At 51.1% G+C, this 19,269-nt stretch overlaps 1 protein-coding gene across 3 annotated transcripts in view; it reads right to left on the reverse strand.

Annotated features, from left to right (window-relative positions):
- The window catches only part of LOC149338440 (uncharacterized), a 142,028-nt gene that overhangs the window by 68,057 nt on the left and 54,702 nt on the right, over positions 1-19,269 (reverse strand). For 2 of the 3 annotated variants that reach the window (XM_089547656.1, XM_089547659.1), the window contains exon 2: positions 17,986-18,066. The exons of the other annotated variant lie outside the window; for it this stretch is intronic. The gene's annotated coding sequence lies outside the window, so the exon portion shown is untranslated. The remainder of the gene's footprint in view (positions 1-17,985; positions 18,067-19,269) is intronic. 3 annotated transcript variants of the gene reach the window in all.

Below are 19,269 nucleotides of genomic sequence, written 5' to 3' on the forward strand. Positions count from 1 at the left end.
TGAAATAGATGTTGCAAAATGTGAATGGCCGTTCCGAAGGGCATAAAATATATTCACACAGCAATAAACTAATGTTTAGGATAAATTGCGACAGTTACCATGACAGTCTCTTCTTAAACGCATTCTACGGAAGTACATGACTTCGCTGAATGGTATAGACTGTTCAGAACCCCGCGGCGGTCGCATTTCGATGAATGCGAAACTCCAAAGCCTCATGCACTGCGCGATGTTAGTGCACTTCGCTTTGGGATGTCGCGATGTCAGTGCAGTTGCTTTGGGACGTAAAATCCATTGAAATCAAATCAAATATGCTGTATGAATGCAACGCAATAATCTTCAAAGTGTACACTGCACGTATCGGTTATGTACAAAGTCTGGCTCTGTGGGCGGAGCACAGCGCACTTTCTTGTTTGGTTGTTTCTGCTTATCACTAGTTTGCATGAGATGCGAGTCACAGGTCACTATATATATGGCTCCGCTGCAGTACAAAAGCTAAGAAAATAAACAACCTCCAACTCCCTCAGGCCCTAGAGGGAGTGCGCTCGCAGTTTTACTCCTTACCGAAGGAGTCGTTTCACTCCTTAGGCAGTTTGGGCGGAGTAAACTGCTGCTAGAGAGAGTACAGTAGCCGGTATACTCTATCATAGAGAGTATCAGTTCTTAGAGTGTGGAACGACCTTCCTCCCTCCATCGCTGTCATTAATGATGTTGACAACTTTAAGAAAAATGTGTTTTCTGCCATCATATAACTTTAGTTTTGTATAACTATACACTGTATTTTTTTGTACCACTCATTTTTAATGCCTTCGGGCCCGGGAAGTATTTGAAATAAATAAATAAATAAATAAATAAATAAATAAATAAATAAATAAATAAATAAATAAAGTTCTTCACTACTACTACTCCTACGTTATGTCGAAAGAAAATTAAACGAATCCGAAATCCCCTTTCATAGATGCGGGAGGAAATTACAGCAGCTGTCACCTTTGCCAAGCACCGACCAGCATGGCACGTTCACTCGGTGTTATGACGTCACAGAGGAAACGCTAACTATAGAGAAAAGCCCACACTGCACATCAGTAGGAATGCGGTCACGTGACGCTATGCCATCGGATAGCGAAGCACAGTATACGATCCTTTAACGGTACTAGTCAGGCACCCCGGAATCAAAATTCAGCCAGTACGTGCGGTCGGCTATTGGGCTTTCAGCTGACGTCGTTCTGCAACTTTTCTCAACCAAACCATGTTTTCAGCACACCAGTGGAGTTGACCTGGACGCCGCAAGGGGCGCGACAGTCTGACAGCCTTAACAAGAGTGCCGGATAACAAAACGTGCACCCTACGGGGAGTTTCGCAAGATCCGAGTTGGCAAAGAAAACGGCGCCGGCAGAATAATCCGGCAGAACTGAACTCGAAACAACCATTGCCGTAGAAAAACAAGGCGGCAGCGGTCATCGACTCGGAGTATTACGGAGGAGAGAGGACAGCACGTCCACGAGCGCAGTTCCACGAAGACGAGGCAAAGAGACGATCGGTATTTGGCTGCGTGCGCTGCCCCGCACCGCTGCAAGCAGCGCCCGAGAGGGAAAAAAAGCCTTGCGGAGCCTGCCTCAAGGTCTCCCAAGTTTAGCCACGCGACCGCTTGACTGTCCTCGCTTCTTGATGGTCTTGCGTTGTTCATTCATTTGTTAATATCCTCACAGGTCGAAGGGACGCAAACAAAAATAAAGGGGGAAAAAAACTAAGGACACCACCTCAAGAGTGGAATGCGACACATTAGATTTCACATTTGTCGCAGCGTTGCAATTTGCCCCATATGTGACCGGTACTCACCTATGGGGCAGAAACGTGGAGGCTAACAAAGAGGGTTCAGCTTAAGTTAAGGACAACGCAGCGAGCTATGGAAAGAAAAAGAATAGGTGTAACGTTAAGAGATCGGAAGTGGGCGGAGTGGGTGAGGGAACAAACGCGGGTCAATGACATCCCAGTCGAAATCCAGAGGAATAAGTGGGTTTGGGCAGGGCATGTAATGCGAAGGAATACGGAGTGGATTCCAAGAGAACGGAAGCGTAGCAGAGGGCGGGAGAAAGTTAGGTGGCCGGATGAGATTAGGAAGATTGTGGGGATAGGGTGGCCGCAGCTGGCTAAGGAGAGGGTTAATTGGAGAGACATGGGAGAGGCCTTTGCCCTGCAGTGGGCGTAGTCAGGCTGATGGTGATGATGATGTGGCAGCTTCTGTCCCGACTTCAGTGCCTGTTAGCATCAGTTTCTTTGCAATGTTCGTTCACCAACCGCCATATTCAGACTGCTAGCTGCAGTAGTAAGTATCCGCTGTACCCTACCGGTGCCGGCACTGCATACATCTATAATAGGTGTGGGAATCTGGCTTTCCGCCGTCGCCTTTGCGCGGCTGTGCCGGCCGCCCGCGTTGTTTCTCCTCTTTCCCTTGCTCCCGCCTCAGGCGGTGGAGAGGCGGCTGGGTGACTAATCACTGTCATTTAGCCACAGCTCCGCCCCGGCTCCCCAAGGGCCTTTGCCATTGGCGCCTTTTGGCGGGAATCCGGGACCCGTTTTGGCGGCCGCGCATCCCGCGACCGTCCGAGCGGGGCCCAGGGAGAGAGATCCCTCCGAGACAGCGTAAGGTGCGTACGTTACTGTTTGTCCGTGCCGGCCTTTGCCGTTCGGACCAGTGCTTACACGAGCTCGCCCGCACGTGTCCTTTGACCTGCAGCGGCTCGAGCCTGTCCAGCGGGGTCCAGCGACCTCCGACAGGCGTACCTTGCGTTGATTGCCCACTCTCTCTCGCAACCGGCCCAACGGTCGACACGAGAGAGAGAGATCACAGCACTGCCGCGGGGACATTCTCCTGCAGCGGCGTGCTAGCGGCGCGCATTGCTCGAGTCGCTTCGTGCGCGTAGCGGAGCCTTGCTCCTCGCGCGCCCCCGGGACGAGGTGACGATTGAGTGTGTGTGTACTGCTGAAGGACGACGTGAATAAACGTCTCCTTTGTGAACTTGGAGGCCTATTTCTTTGCGGCGAATCGCTCTCCTCCCAGCGGAGGTTGAGTGCGCCGCCACGGTGTCCCAGTGGTGTGTGGTGACGGCTGATCGGGGCCCTTGGCTCGCGCGAAGCTCGAACCCGCGGTGGGTGGTGGCCTCTGTCCTCGTAGGAACCCACATAGGTTACTGTAAGAAACAAGGTTTCTCACAATCCGGTGGCCAGGCTGTGATAAGGCACAAGGTCACGTGACCCCCCTCGACCAATCAGCGACTTCCGTCTCTGACATCGGCGGCGCTTTAGTGCGACAGCCAAACAAGCCCGGCCTTCCGTCTTAGAGAACTCTAATGCTGCATATCACATTAAAAATCACGATTAAAGGTTTTCAGTGATCCGGTTGCACGTTAGAGGGCCGATGACGGTGGCAAGCCCGGTGGGCTAGTCACTCCAGTCTCGGTCTGGTTGAAAGGTGGGGGCTACGCAGCATCAGAGTGGATGATGCGGCGATGCTATAAACTACATTAGACTAAAAATGGCCAGATCTATTTATGTTATTTATCGTGTTTGACATCTCCTCCCACTACAAGTTAAAACACAATGATATTTTGCCCTTGTTCATTCTCAACTGGTGTATTGCAACCTAGTGTGGGGTACATAAAAAAAAACTGATTCATACAAATTGTTTTCAGTCCAGAAAAGAGCTCTACGTTTAATAAGTTCACGTTCATCTGCTGAAGCAAATCTTTTTGAAACATTTCATGTTCGCAATTTCTTTCATTCATACAATTTTAGTCTGGCTCTTAACATTTTTTTATAAAGTCAAGCATGGCTCTAGCTCTTTTTCCAATACTTACAATTCAAGAAACGTTGCGTATGGACTACGTTCCGTTGCCCTATCTACAGCAAGACCCAGAACAAATTATTGTAAACAAACAACAGATTATCAAATTAAAACATTTTGTAAGGCCTCCAGTCTCTTATTCAGATTGCTTTAGAAAGTTATAGTATGTCTATATTTAAGAAAAAACTGAAGATTCTTCTTCCCCCCGGTTAAATTTCAGCTAACTCTGTATACTTAGTTTCTGAGTGTGTGTTTGTCTTCTTTTTTTATGTGCATATTATGAAGTGTTTTGTTTATTGCTAAACGATATTTATTGTTGTCTATCATTAAATATTTTCTATTGTGATAATGTTGCTCATTGTTTTTTTATCTTTTGTCCATTCGGCCACCGTTTCCATGACGTGTTAATCGGGATGTAGGCCTTGTCAGGAGGCATGCTTGGTCTACCTCCTTTAGCCTCACCACGAGGGCATATTGTACATAATATGGCCAAATAAACGTAGTACTACGTAGTAATAGTACTACTACTACTACTACTACTACTACTACTACTACTACTACTACTACTATGCTGTGGGCTGTTTTATACTACGGGTTATCGGAGGCAAAGGATGCAAATATTTTGTACACGACATCCTCACAGTTCATTAAAATCTTAAAAACTTGGGCGCTACAGTCGCATTGTTCAGCTATCGAGTCTAATGACGCGAAGCAGCTCAGGTTGATCGATCTGGATCAACGCAAGTTCAGCACACGTCAAAACGCATTCGCATGCACGCCCAACGTGCATGACAGGTGTCAACGAGGAGACTCGGGCACGATTACCCCAGAATCGGGCGTACATTTCGAAAATGCAGCTGTCCTCTGCATAAGCCGAACGCCGCCGCTATAGGCACACATTTGCTCATCCCAGCCGTTCAGTCGAAGGGCAGGGATGCACACAGCTGGTGGATGCCGCCAGAACCGCGAGCATGGCGCCGACACCACTTCGGTATTCGAGCGAGGAAACATACGCGACAGCACATGAGTCACTAACGCGTTCAGCAACGCAGCAGCTGGGGCCACGCTTAGGAGTCGTAACAGGTGCACGCACGCACGCACGCACGCACACACACACACACACACACACACACACACACACACACACACACACACACACACACACACACACACACACACACACACACACACACACACACACACACACATGCACGCACGCACGCACACACACACACACACACACACACACACACACACACACACACACACACACACACACACATGCACGCACGCGCGGGCAACTTACAGCACGTCTCTGTCGGCCATCACTATAGCTATGGCGTCACCTCGAGAAGCTACCACAGCTATTATTTGCTCATACGAGTTGCCAGACTTCCCATTTGTGCCTTGCATAAAAATCCGGCGCTCTCATTCGGCCACAATTTGTAGCTTAGCGGACTGTCACGACATTCGCGGTCCCCAGATGAACTCCGGCCGGATACGCCGAGAGATGTGCTGTGAAGAAAGATAAGCCATTTAGGAGGCGGCGCCACCATCTGTTAACCTCCGAGACCTGGCCGGACTGCGACACATGGCTGCGAAGCCACGACAGTTACGACAGCAAACCTGAGGACAAAATGCAGTTCGTCTGTAGCGACAGATTACATCGCATTCTAACGACAAAGATGATGTTACAAGCTGGGAAAGAATAAAAAAGACAGGTGCCACCAGCACCGGCTGTTTTGACGAGCAAAGCGTGATGACGTGAATACAGTTTTTCGTTGTTTTTACGCGAATCTCAGAGGCAGCGCTGCACCGCCATTCACCACGAAAATAGTGACACAAAGTCCCTTTACGCAATGACGCTCATAGGCAGCGTCTTTTCAGCGCCCTTACCTTAGAACAGGGCACCTCCATATATCGTAGTATTTTACTTAAACGTTTCACTACTGCAAAAAAAGAAAAAAACAGAACACCAAATTTTTCGAGTATTTATCTCCATTAACCATAAGTTCTAACATTTACAACACACACCACAAAGAAACATGGTACGTTCCTAAAGCGCGCACTAACTACTGCCAACAAATGTTACGCCACACACTGCCATCTTTGTTAAACTCATTAGAAACTCAAGAGACACTCATCACTCATTTTAATAGGCTCATTGTGGATACTTTTTTGTTGGCTTTGCATTAGCATACCCTGACGCCATGAATGCCTAACCAAATTTCTTTGCTTGTAAATAACTTATTATTTATACAAGTGAATTTAAAGGCTGCTTTATTTGTATCATTTTATACTATACGCTTTCTGTAATTTGATTCCTTGCAGCATTCTATCGTTGACTTTTTTACCCCTATGTAATTCTGTTACAGAAAGTTCACCAATTGTTTCTTTATTTTTTTTGTTTATCCATTAATGTATTTTTGTGTTCTCTTTATTGTGTATAGTGCCATTTCTGTATCATTTGTCCTTTTGTCTGTACTCCCGGGATCTGTGCATGTAGAGTTGCAAATAAACTTGAACTGACTTCACAGGTTTCAATCGGGTGGGTGAAGTGGAACTTCTTCGGCAACCAATGCATGTATCAGCATTGCCAGAAAGACTCACAAAAAGCGATTTCTAACAACAGAAAATGCTGGACGGAGATCTCCGTATGCCTTCAACCTGGACGCTCTGACGTGACCGCCGTGGGGTCGCAGTCAGCAAGCACGCCGCCAGACATCACCGCCGCTGCGGACGAAAGCGCGTGCAGCGCCCCCTGGCGCGCCGACCTTATCGCAGCCTCAGCCTTGACAGTTCACGGAGAGCTGCGCGGGCAGTTCAAGGCGCGAACAACACCGCGCTAGGGTAAGCGGCCGCGCTTCGCGGCATCGCGCCCAATCGCCCCGGCGCTGCTGCAAGGCCGCCCAAAGACGGACGCTATATCGCCGCAGCACGCACTGAGGAAGGCTTCTCGCGGCTATGCGCCCCGCAGCAGAAGGAATGGCCCCAGCCACGAGAGCTTTTACTCGCCTCGCACCTAAAGTTGTACTCAGCTACTTAATGATAACGTATGCCAGTAGTATAGCCCCGTTGGCACATGACTAATGGTACGACGCAATAAAACCAGCGTGTTCGCAAGGAAAACCCATAACGGAAACCCGCCGCAGACAAACATGAAACGGGAATCGCGGAATATATGGTTTGATACGCGCGGTGTCAGTCCAACCAGGACGGTGTGCGGCGGCAAGAGCTCCTCGGCAGGCCACAGGGAACTCGTCTCCTCATACCTAACCAAAGGGCAGGACGGGGTCGATTTTAAAATGGTTTACTAGACTTGGATGCTTTTTTTCTCTTTCTGTTAGAATTCGATGAGATTCAAGGATCTGGATGCACGACGCACCTTCTAGGTAAAGCATGCCAAGTATTACTGCGCTAGCATTTAAAATGGCGGCGTAAGCCTCGATTAAATTCGCTGCTACCTTCGGGCTACTACATGGTTTACGGTTTATGGGGTGTTTAAGGTCCCAAATCGACTCGGGCTATGAGGGACGCCGTCGTAAAGGGATACGAAAATTTCGACCACCGGGGGTTCTTTAATGTGCACTGACATCGCACAGTACACGGGCCTCTAGAATTTCGCATCCATCGAAATGTGCCAACGGGGCTATACACGGCGGCCTTTCTTCCGGCTAATATTCACTGCGTCGGAGAAGACAGGAGGAACTCGGTGACGATGCCGTTGTTGGACCCGATATTTCCACTTCCTTTGGCCACATCCTGTCGTGCGTCCTACGATACTGCCGCGAGCTGCATATTAGCTGGCACTGGTTTCCTTCCTTCAGGGAAACGTTCCTTCCCTGCAATGTAGCGCCGCCGTATGCATGCCGCCATCACTGCGTCCACGCCCTCGCGGCTTAATTAGGCGATTACGTCACCACTTCAAACGATAGCACGAAAAGACTCCGCATGTTTCAGGTTTCACACATTTGATTCCTTTCAAGCTCGCGAATTCCTCAGTTGCCACTTAATAGAAAGAGTGAGGCGTCCAACAGGTCAGTGCACACTACGGCATTGGAAAGAACATATCCAGCCCCTTCGATCATTAAGAATATCAGAAATATAATTGAATCGACATAACAGGAAAGGAATGACAGTGAGAATGTTATAGGTGCAGATAGCCTTTCGAGGATAAAAAGGCGTACGACCGTTCTTCGGTTCTCTGGATGGGTCAAAGCATTCTTTGTTCAACTTCAGTTGCTAGAAAGAAAGCAAACAAACAAAAAAAAAAACCGCGCGACCGATCCGAAGTCCCCGCGGCGGCGAAAAGCAGCCAAAGACTCTACATCGCGCCGGCGATACAGAGCGAAGGAGATAAGCGAGCTTTCACCGCGTGAGTCGTCCTCAACTGCCCACCTGAGGCGATGTGATATAGCAGTGCACGCTTCGAGATACAGGAGTGCACATTCAGACCGAACGTAGCATAGTCTCGGATGTCACAGCTTTCTGCACTCTTTTCACGCCACGTATACTACAGCTGGCAAGAAAGTACCGTTTCTTGAGTTTCAGATCGTGCGTTTAGGTGACCGCTAGCCGCTGGTTTTCATCAACCCCCCTAATTTCTTTCCCATATACCGCTCGATACGATGTTTGTCTCGTGCTAACGCTGTCACTCCGGATGGCCGACCAACCAGATGACGTAATTAATTAAGCACCTAATTAGTCTGGAGGTCAAGCGAGCAGTAAAATGGACTCAGATCAACGTATTCTCTCACAAGTGAGACGGAAATTCAAGGGTGCAATGTGCGGCAGCATCTTCGGGTTCAGGTCCGTTGAGCGGGTGCCGAACATGACATCTAATAGGAGCGCTGACATCGCACAATACACGGGCCCTCAAGAATTTCTCCTCCAAAGAAATTCTGGCCGCGGCGGCTAGAATTTCTTTGGAGGAGAAATTCTTGAGGCCCGTGTACTGTGCGATGTCAGTGCACGTTAAAGAACCCCAGGTGGACGAAATTTCCGGAGCCCTCCACTACGGCGTCTCCATAGCCTTAGTCGCTTTGGGACGTTAAACCCCACAAACCAAACCAAACCATATATGCAAGCTCACTACACGCGCATTTATTTTATTTATTTATTTCAGAGTTAAAGCCAACCTTCACAGGCCTTTGGCAGGAGTCAGCATACATTGTGAAGTACAAAAAAGTGCGACAAGACATGATAATGACAACAGTAGTGTCATCCGCCTGCTTGGGCAGACTGACACTGAGAACGCAACTGTTGGACGGTATAAGGACACACAGAGCCAATTCGCTCACGCTCCGAGCTGGCGAACTGAGTTTCCGATTCTGCTGGAGCGACGACCGAAGAGCGGAAAAAAACAGCACCGCTACCGGATTCTGCAAATGGCCGAAGTAAGCCCAGCGTCTCGAAATCGCTTAAACCAATCTCCCGGTTTCTTACACCCAGAAAGCACTCCGCAAATGCCCACCTTGAGCTCGCTCTAGGTAAAGCACAAAGAAAACGTATAAGGCAAAAAAAAAAGGAAAGGTCTCCCCCCCCCCTCCCCCCGGCGTTACGTCATTAGGCGCCGTGAAACCGGCCGCATTCCAGCGGGCGCATTCGCAACAGCGCATCACACATTCAGGGGTGCTCCATGCGCGAGGAGGCTGTTCTCGGCATAATTCTTATACGCGCAGCGACCCCCCCGGGGGGTCTGCGGTGCACAGCGAGAGAACGAAAGGGACGTGCCCGGCGAAAACAAAGCGATAAATAAGCGGGGCAGCACCAGCAGAGACCTTGGGCGAAGGGGCAATCGCTAAATACGGGTACAGAAAAAGAGCGCACAAGTAGGGGGAAGGAGTGGGGGGTTGCAGAGAGTCACGCAACAGCACCGCGACGCAAAACGGCGCCGCCCGGACGCTTTTCTGAATTTCAATCGGCGCCGGAGCGCTCGTTCAACCAGCCACGCAAACTCCCTCTGACGTCAGCGGCGGGAGAGGCGAAAACACCGTCCTCACCTTCACACTCGCCACGGGAAGCACCCCCCCCTCTCCGCTACTGGATCGACACAACGTTCGCTTCGCGGTCTTCCTTCCCTCTCCGCCTGGCTACCTCTCGTAGCCCGTTGTTGTTGACTTGTTTTGCTCGTGCTCAGTCATATTGACGCACAGCGCGCGCTAGCCGTGTCGCCAGTGGTGCTACACAACGTCGAAGGCATGGGTCCACCCAAGCTCTTTTCAGACCCGTCTCGAATACAAGCGACCCCTTCCCAGTTTCAACTAAAGACCTCTTGGAAGTGTTGCGCTTTCGCCACTACGCTGCATTGCATCTGATTCCTCTAAAACAAGCGAATTCCTTGTCGCCGAAAATTCGCCGTTACAAACAAGGGACAGCCAAATCACCTCCTTCAGCTTTATTCATACGTTTCCATATAAAACCATGAAAGTTGATTTGGGTCGGGACGGTGGGGTTTGCCCTCGCGACACTGAGGGAGAAGAGCAGGGAAGCCATTGCGGGGAAGCCAACACTTGCTACACCCAAAAAGAATAAGATACTGACACAAGCGCCCACAGAGCCGACTGCCTAAAAGACATGCTTGGAGTACAGTGTCCTAGGAATAAGTAAAGCAGGAGGGGGGGGGGGGGGGGGGGGATTCTATCACGACCAACCAGACAGAGCGTCAGTTCAGCTGGGCAAGGCGGGTGCTGAGCCACAGGCGAGGCCGGGATGCAGACTTCGCGAGGCTAAGGTTGGATGAACTTCATTCCCTGCAACTCGCTGTCCGAACCAAACAGTATTTTTCTGTTCCGCCTACTTTAATACGATTGCCTTTTAAAATATGGCTTTATACGCTAAGGTATGAATCAGAAAGTTGTCGAGCGCGATGAAAATGGTTCGACCCAGTTGCTTCCTACAAGGTAGCCTAGCGTAGCCCTTTATAGTCAGTAAAAATCTAAGTCCGCGAAATTTAAAAAACGACCACCACGAGACAGCGTGCCCCCTGCGCCCGAATGCGCCGCGATAGCAGGGCTCTCGTCTGCGACTTGGTAAACCGTGTGGGAGGTCACCGCAGCCGTTTTGCTCGTTAGCGAGGCCCCCCCGTGGGGTGTCCGCGAGCGGAATGCGGGCGGCCGCGCTTGCTTGTCCTCCTTTCCAGAGGGAGCTCTTTTGAAGAACCGCCGCAAATCACCCTCCTTCCGTTCTTCCCGCTTCGGCTTGAGACGTGCCCATTGGGTCACTCCGAGTGACAGCTGGGGGGGGGGGGGGGGGGGGGGGGCGCTGTTCCGGCGAGAGACCTCGAGCGGGGAATAAACGAAGAGACCGCCACCGACTCGGGCAGCAGAAGCGTGGGAAGAGTTCGCATCCCTGTGGCCCGGCCTTTGGCCCAGTGACCAAGAACGCGGGTGGTTAGCGCACCTAGTATGTAGCGCGACCGAGTCGAGGCCGGAACGGAGTCCTGTAGCCCGCCGGTGCGGCGCTGACGCACCAGATTCGGAAGGGCCTGATCCGGCTTTTTCTCAGTTCATCGCCAGCCACTGCCGGTGACGACGCGCTATGAGCCACCGACGTACGACCTGTGTCGTCAAGATTCAATTTCAATTAAATTTCGTTTATGTCACCACATACATGGTAGGAACTCTTGGGCGAAAAGCTGCTCGAGGCAGCTTGACTGGGCCTAAGAGACCACAGAAAGGTATACGGCAGCGTGAAGATGAAAACACAAGGGGAAGAAAACAAATACAACAAAGAAACTGGCATGTTCATAGATGAGGGTGTGCTCCGCACGCTCCCCATCCTCCCTCGTGTTGTGTGGCGGGCGATTAGGTTGGCCGTGCGTTATGCGATCGCCCTTAGCTGTGCCGTCACGCGTGAATAGCCTTTGCTTTGCGCGGGCAGCTACGCGGGTCCGTTTCTAAGTGCTGCGGTAGGGATATGGGTTATACTGCAAAGACACTGTAGCGCAGCAAAAGACGAGGACACAAGAAACGAGAGACGAACACCACGAGCGCTCTCTCGTTTCTTGTGTCCTCGTCTTTTGCTGCGCTACAGTGTCTTTGAAGTATGTACCAACAAGCCCAAAAAGCCACGCTACTGGGTTATACTGGTTGGTTTATTGGGGTTAAACGTCCCGAAGCGACTAAGGCTATGAGGGACGCCGTAGTGAAGGGCTCCGGAAATTTCGACCACCTGGGGTTCTTTAACGTGCACTGGCATCGCACAGAACACGGGCCTCTAGAATTTCGCCTCCATCGAAATTCGGCCGTCGCTGCCGGGATCGAACCCGCGTCTTTCGGGCTAGCAGCCGAGCGCCGTAACCACTGAGCCATCGCGGCGGGCATATGGGTTGTACTGATGTCTGGGTTTAGTGCAGTGCTCAGGAATGCACTTTCCACTTTAATAAACACCTGTGCTCTCAAATAACTACGCCTACCTTCCTTCGGAGCGAGAGCGCAGGCGCGCGGCGAACGATGGCAGTGCCTTCAGCTTGCTCTCGTCCGAACCCGGGTTATGTGGGCGAAGTGCCACGTAATTAACGCTCGTCACTGATGGCTACCCCACAAGCGCTGCTCACTAGACGCAAAGCTTCGCGTTTCCGCTGGCGCTTATCTCGTAACCAGCCAAAGCCGCGACGACCTTCAGGCTTCTCCTCATTGCACCCGAGCAGTGCGAAGAAGCTCAGTGATGACGCCACTGTCGCCGAGACCACATTTTTGCTGCCTTTGCCCACGTCCTGCCGTGCGTCGTCCGTCGACGCCAAACCACGCCACGCTTCGTGAGCTTTACCATCGGTGGCACTGGTTTTCTTGCTGCTGCCATTGAAGTTCAAGTGCTTACATGTTGTTGTTTTTAGTGGGTATTTATTGGTAATAAGAAAATAAAATACGAAGCAGCAGATGTTGCTAGCCACGGCATCTGCCATCGAAGCCTGAAGCACCTGAGCTGCGGCTAGCGGGAATAAAAGGACAGGGAGAAGGAAAGAAAAGGGGGAGCGATAGAAGAAAGGGCAAATAGTTTTCGTGCCGCGTATGAAAGCGTCGAACAGCCTTCCGGGTCGGGTGATAGGGTGCGAGATATAGACGGCTGAAATGCGCATAAAGGCGTGCTTTCTTACAGTACTTCGCGCGTCGTAGCAGCGCGTCCGCCGGCTGTGAGCATTGTTGGCACGCGCACCTGACGAGCGGCGACACACGGCGCGCGCATTTTGGAAGCGCCGAGCCGTTCAAAAGTGCGGCCATACACCTCCGCAAGCTTCGTATACGACGGCGCGCGTCCGTGTTTTAACATCCCGTCATCAGCTGCGTCGCTCTCCACTGTCGCCTTCGCTTTTACGCGCGGTTTCCTCTCTCAGACAGGTCTAGCCGATCACTTCAGTGCAGCCGGCAATAAATTCCTAAGCGCGCATCTGTCCGCAACCAACGCAGCGGGGCTATTGATAGCGCCCGGCTTGGTGCGTAAAGTTCGTACGCAAAGCCCCAAATGAGGCGGACGCGTTTCGGAATGGATGTAAGGAGCAGAAATGCCACGGGCCCACACGTCTTGCAAACTCCTGTGTATGCGTACAAGAAGGACCCGTGTGTTGCTCTGAGCGACACGCGATGGCGGCGGACTTGGAACGGCCTCCGCTGGGATGAGACCACACAAAGACGCGGCAGCATGTCTCTGCTGGCTTTTGATTCGTATTTATAATCAACCAAAACGAAAGACGGGAGTTGCGAGGAGGTAGCGAAGGCGAGAATTACACCTTTCGCACGTATAAGGCAGGAAGCGAGCTTGAAACAAGAAACAAATTGCGTCATTTACGCCCGTTGCGCGATTCTCGAAATTCAGCGAGAGCACCTGACCCTCTCCCCCCCCCCCCCCCCCCCCCCCTTTTTTTTCTCACGGCAAGCTCCTCTCTCATTCTGTCGGTCCACCGGGGCAACGCCGCTGCGGTGATCCCAATACGAAGACGGCAATTGGGCTTTTCCGGCTAGAGGGGTTGCTTTGCCTGCATATTTTCGAAAGGGCCTGTATTTATCCACGATGCAGCCAAATTTTGTTCAGCCACTGTGCGATGTCAGTGCACGTTAAAGAACCCCAGGTGGTCGAAATTTCCGGAGCCCTCCACTACGGCGTCCCTCATAGCCTGAACCGCTTTGGGACGTCAAACCCCATAAACCAAACCAAACCAAAGCCACCGAGCCATCGCCGTGGCGGGCGGTCATGGAAGGCTGTGTGACATTAACTCACGGGAGCCAAAGTTGCTGGCAACAGTGCTCGTTTCGAACAACGTGATTTAACAACACATCCCCCTGAGCGCAGCCGTTGGATTTCCGTAAGCGCAGGAGGAACATTAGCCCTTACTCGCGGATCATCGAAAGCACTACTACTGTAAAAGGAGGGTGCATGTATACCCTGCGCGAAAATGCAGGTGCGCGCGTCCGTCTCTCATCTCCAGTGCTGAGTCGGACGATTTCATTAAAGAAAAAACAAAAAAACTCAATTACCCCTCGCGGAGCACATGATTCGGGCTGGTCGGGCCAAAAACTAGCGCGGGGCCAATTCGCTTCGCGACATATGCAGGACGACGCGAACTTTTCGCGCGCTCGATCCACCGCGGGTCGGTAAATAACAACGACAGAACAACACACACACACACAGGTGTTTCGAAGTAAAGGTCGTCGGCGCGCTTATTTTCGCCCCGCTTCGTTTTACTGCGGCGCTTTCGAACGTACAACACTGCGCGCAGCGCATTTCCTGCAGCCCGGCACTGCGTCCGCGCATACAGTCGCGACCGCCCTTTGCTCTCTTTCTTTTTCCCCCCACACCTGCAACGTTCTACGACCTCCCCTAACTAACTCCCCCGGGTCAACCACTCAAGGCCGATTCGGACTGTAATTCGCTTAACGTGCCGCACTGGTTCCATCCTATTCCCATCCCTCCAGCCTCGAACGAGCGCGTATACAAGCTGCGTCAGCCAAAGGCTGGAACGTAGTAGACCTTCAATACGAATGGAAGCAGTCAGTTTGCAGACATGCATGAAGGAATTCCAGTGTTACTCATGCACTGAAGTTGAAAACGTCTCGTGGGCACTGTTATCTGCCCTGAGGGAAACCATTCGGAGAAGAGGAAAAAAACTGTGCTTTTCACTCTGAACACTTGATGTGCAATCACTGGGTGAATGCGGAAAAGCGTGTTCCCTTTCATACTCCGGTCGAGCTCGCGAGACCGACACGGCGCGTGACGCACCACTGGCTCCAGATATGAACGCACGAGAAGCAACAACTCCTGACGCCCCACTTCAGTGCTCAAATGCGCGACAGGGTATACCTACTGTCGCTTACCGCCAGTTAAGTTCGACACGCCAACGGTTCCTCGCCCCTAATTCACCGCACCAGTAAGCGGAATTCCCTGGCGTTTGCCGTTACCTATCGGCTCTATAGAGTTTCAAGCGCAGTGGTGATCTGTGCACGAAATACATTTCATTTCGGCCACTCGACCCGCAGCCCAAAACACAACGCGCAAAGGCGTAATAATCTCTTACCCTGAGGATCTGAGCCCCATTGAACGAAAGAAGGAACCGTACACGTTCACTATGTCGCGAGAGGTTTCAGATCGCCGGAAACGCGGTTTATCATCGTACCCGTGCAATTTGTCTTTTTTCTCTCAACGGTACTCTTCACAGCAAGTACATTATTGCAAACACAGGAAGGAGAGCTTGCCTTCCCTTCGCGGTGTGTACGCGCCGCTGCCTTTGATGGAGTACACCGGTACCATTAAAAGCAAGACACACGATTAGCCCCTTAAAAAAAAAAAAACATTGACAGAGAGTGACATTAAAAGTAGAAGATCCAAACGCATACGGTTCGCGTGCTGGCAATGAACTCGGCGACGAATGCAACGGGGCGGTGACGAGGCAACAAGCTACGTCGATCACCATCTACGAATGTAAATACAGGGAATGACCTATTCCGCATGCGTGGTAATTAACCCATTATCGCTATCCGAACAACTTCCATCCGTGAATAACGGATCCGAATACTGGCACACCTGATTAGCACGTCAAGCCCTGTCATGGCGCTTTCCTTCCAGGGTGTACTGTGCGCGCGCGCGTGCATATACTGGCTAGTACAAACATCCACGTTTTCGTCAGATGAGCTCTTCGTGCTGCTCGCTGAAAGCGCCGTCAAGTCAAACAAAGCCTAATACGCGTGAATTGTAAACGCATAGCTGAACGAACGTGTCTGAATCCCTTATAGAAAAAAGTTTTAGACAGTCTATAGAGTGTCTATAGACTTCTGTCTACAACGTCTTTAGACTGTCTACAGACAAACCCTAGAGAACAGTCTATAGGCGACACAAATGCCACAGACAGCCTATAGACAATACAAATGCCATACACAGCCTATAGAGAATCTATGACTTATGGCCATACACTTTTAGTAGACTTTCGTCTATAGACTACGAATAGACAAAAAGCAATATCTATAGGAAGTCAATAGAGTCAAAAGAAGTCTTTAGACTGTCTACAGACGAACTCTAGAGAACAGTCTATAGGCAACACAAATGCCACAGACAGCCTATAGGCAATACAAATGGCATACACAGCCTAGAGAGAATCTATAGATATATGGCCATACACTTTTAGTAGACTTTCGTCTATAGACTACGAATAGACAAAAAGCAATATCTATAGGAAGTCAATAGAGTCAATAAGAAGTCTATAGACTGTCTACAGACCATTTTTATAACGGCTGGCGACAAGTCCTTTCGATTTTTTCCGTCAACCGTTGATCTTCGGCGCCTCCACTCGTTTCATTTTTTTTTTCTCGGCGGGCTATCTTCCGTTTGCGCGGTGCAGTCAACGACTCTTTACAACGGCGCCAACCTCTCAACACTTCTCCCCTCGCACAATTAAAGCTCACTCTTTCCGCGCCTCCACTTCAGCTCATAAACCGGAAAAAGTGCAGGAAATCGGCACGCTGAAACTAAAAACGCTAAAAATGACTGAAAAGTGTGCGTACGTCTGGAGCGAGAAGTGTGCACTTCGGGTAAATGTTTAGTGAGAGAGCACTATACTTCACGAGGTCTCACCGAGTTTGCGTGAAACTTGACCTTAGAGATGACCTTGGCAAAACCTATCGTAGCACAAGCCCACGCAGAAATAAATATTGCCGCGACTGGGATTCGAACCCGCGGCGGCGCAAGCAGATCAGCTTCGCTGGCCACTGCTCGAGAGCACTACACTATCGCCGTATTTTTTTCTTTCATGGTATGTATGAAAGCAAATTAACAAAATTTGGCTAATTAATTAGTTACTTTTGGCCGCTATTTGGCTCCGGAAATTTCGACCACCTGGGGTTCTTTAACGAGCGCTGACATCGCACAGCACACGGGCCTCTGGAATTTCGCCCCCATCGAAATGAGACCGCCGCGGCCGGAATCGAACCCGCGTCTTTCGGGTCAGAAGCCGAGCACCATAACCACTGAGCCACCGCGGCGGCATGTGCGTGCGTGCGTGTGTGCGTGCGCGTGTGTGTGCGTGTGTGTGAGAGAAAGAGAGAGAGAGAGTGCGCGCACAAAAAAAAAACTATGGGCGCAGCCCATCTACCCTCGTGGAAAACTACAACACGCTATCGCGCTGTGCAATGCACACCGTCGTCTTCCATCTGCGGCGCTGACAGATCCGATCAGCCTAACCTCGATCAGAGTCAACCCTAGTCTAATATCGACGCCAGACGTGCCGACGACCCAGGAAAGCAATATCATGAGCCAACCAGGCTAAACACACGCTTTCGCGTGTCTAGTCGGTATAGCTACGTTAAAACCCTACTATCTTCTTCTACGTCCACTGCAGTGTTGTAACGTACGTAGTTATAGTGCGTTTTCCGGCTACAATCGACCTCGTTTACTCTCTGCATTACGTCTGTATTACTCTTCGATTTTCGGTGTACAGACGCTGAGCACTGCTCAAGTGTCAGGGGGTCCACTGTTGTGTCTGGGAAATGATTACGAAACGAAAGTCACGCGTCGCACGAGGGCGTCTGAAGACCACGCGCTAAATAGCAGAAACCAGCCCCAGGTGCTGCGAATTGCCACGAGTCCAACGGGGGAGCCGCCGAGTGTTGCGGCATGCGAGTCGCGGGAATAGGCGGCGGAGCACAGCGGCGAAGCGCACTCACCTTCAGGCGCTGCTGCGTTCACGTGACGTCGTCGACGCCAACTTGGGTGAGGCGCACGTGAGGGGCCCGCGGGTTGGCAACCTGCGGCAGACACAGAGCACACCGTTTTATAAGTGGCGCTGAGGAGTCAGCTTTGCCCGTACTATTACAAGATTACCGCGTTCTAATGGCATATAGAGGCCGCTTTAAGTGCAAACGGAGCATATGTCGGCCGGGAAACGCCAAATAATGAAACACGGGTGTCGCCGCCACCTACACTCTTCACGAGCAAACTGAGGTGACGGTTTATTCATCGCGAATCTCCGAGGCCAAGCTATACCGCCATACACTTCCTAACGGTGATCACAGAGTCCCTATCAGTCTTGGCGTCACGAGTTTAATCGAGCGAAGGGGAAAAAAAGCAAGCGGTCCATGGAATTTTCTGGAGTAAATGCACCTTTTGCCGCCGACCCAACATCAAACTACAAAAAATACAAACAATCAATTTTTACCACCCTTCCCCCCCCCCCCCCCCCAAAAAAAAAAAAAAAAATGTACGCAGTTGTCCCGAGAGGCAACGTGTACATGTCCGTGGAGATGCCAGGAAAACGAAGTGTATAGCCCGCGCGTGTGCTAGAGCGATGCAATACGCCGATAGGAGCATTTGAGAGTCAATAAATGGTGACGATGATGATAGCAAGAAGGCACTTCACGACTGCGGACTTTCTCAGAAGACGCACCGCACATTGGCGCTTTGGCACAAGGGAATACCACCGACGCTTAATTGGATGTGGGGCCACTCGTAGAAATCTAGCAGCGCGGCGGCCTAGTCGTGGAACATCCGCATCGCATGCGGCAAGTGCTGTACTCGATTCCCGGTAGCCGTTTTCTAATGAGCAGCGACGTTCCCTGTGTTAGTTCCCTGCCTTCCGAAGCCTGGCCCGTGCGGAGCGTTTTTCGCGCGAGGTACCCACGCGGTCGCGCAGCCGAACTTGTAACACATATGACAGGCGCAAGACGAGAACCGGCGTATTCAGCATGGTATGGCCGATGGCATGACAGGCGCAAGAAGCGCCCCAAAATAGTGCAAGTTGGGCGTAATGACGGCATGCGGTTCACACGCGGTCCACCGCAACCACAGGACACACCTTAGGGGTACCTATACCGGTAAAAGAAGTACAAGGGAATCCCCCCGGCCTGACACTCAGCCCTTCGTCTGGGGCTGAGTGTCAGCCCAAGCATACAGCATATACGACAGGAGACCCAAAGTGTCTCCGGCGGGAAATTCGAAAAAGGACTGAATTA

Source organism: Amblyomma mixtum, chromosome 6, assembly GCF_055824585.1.
Source record: "Amblyomma mixtum isolate Tamu chromosome 6, ASM5582458v1, whole genome shotgun sequence".
NCBI classification, from domain to species: Eukaryota; Metazoa; Arthropoda; class Arachnida; order Ixodida; family Ixodidae; genus Amblyomma; species Amblyomma mixtum.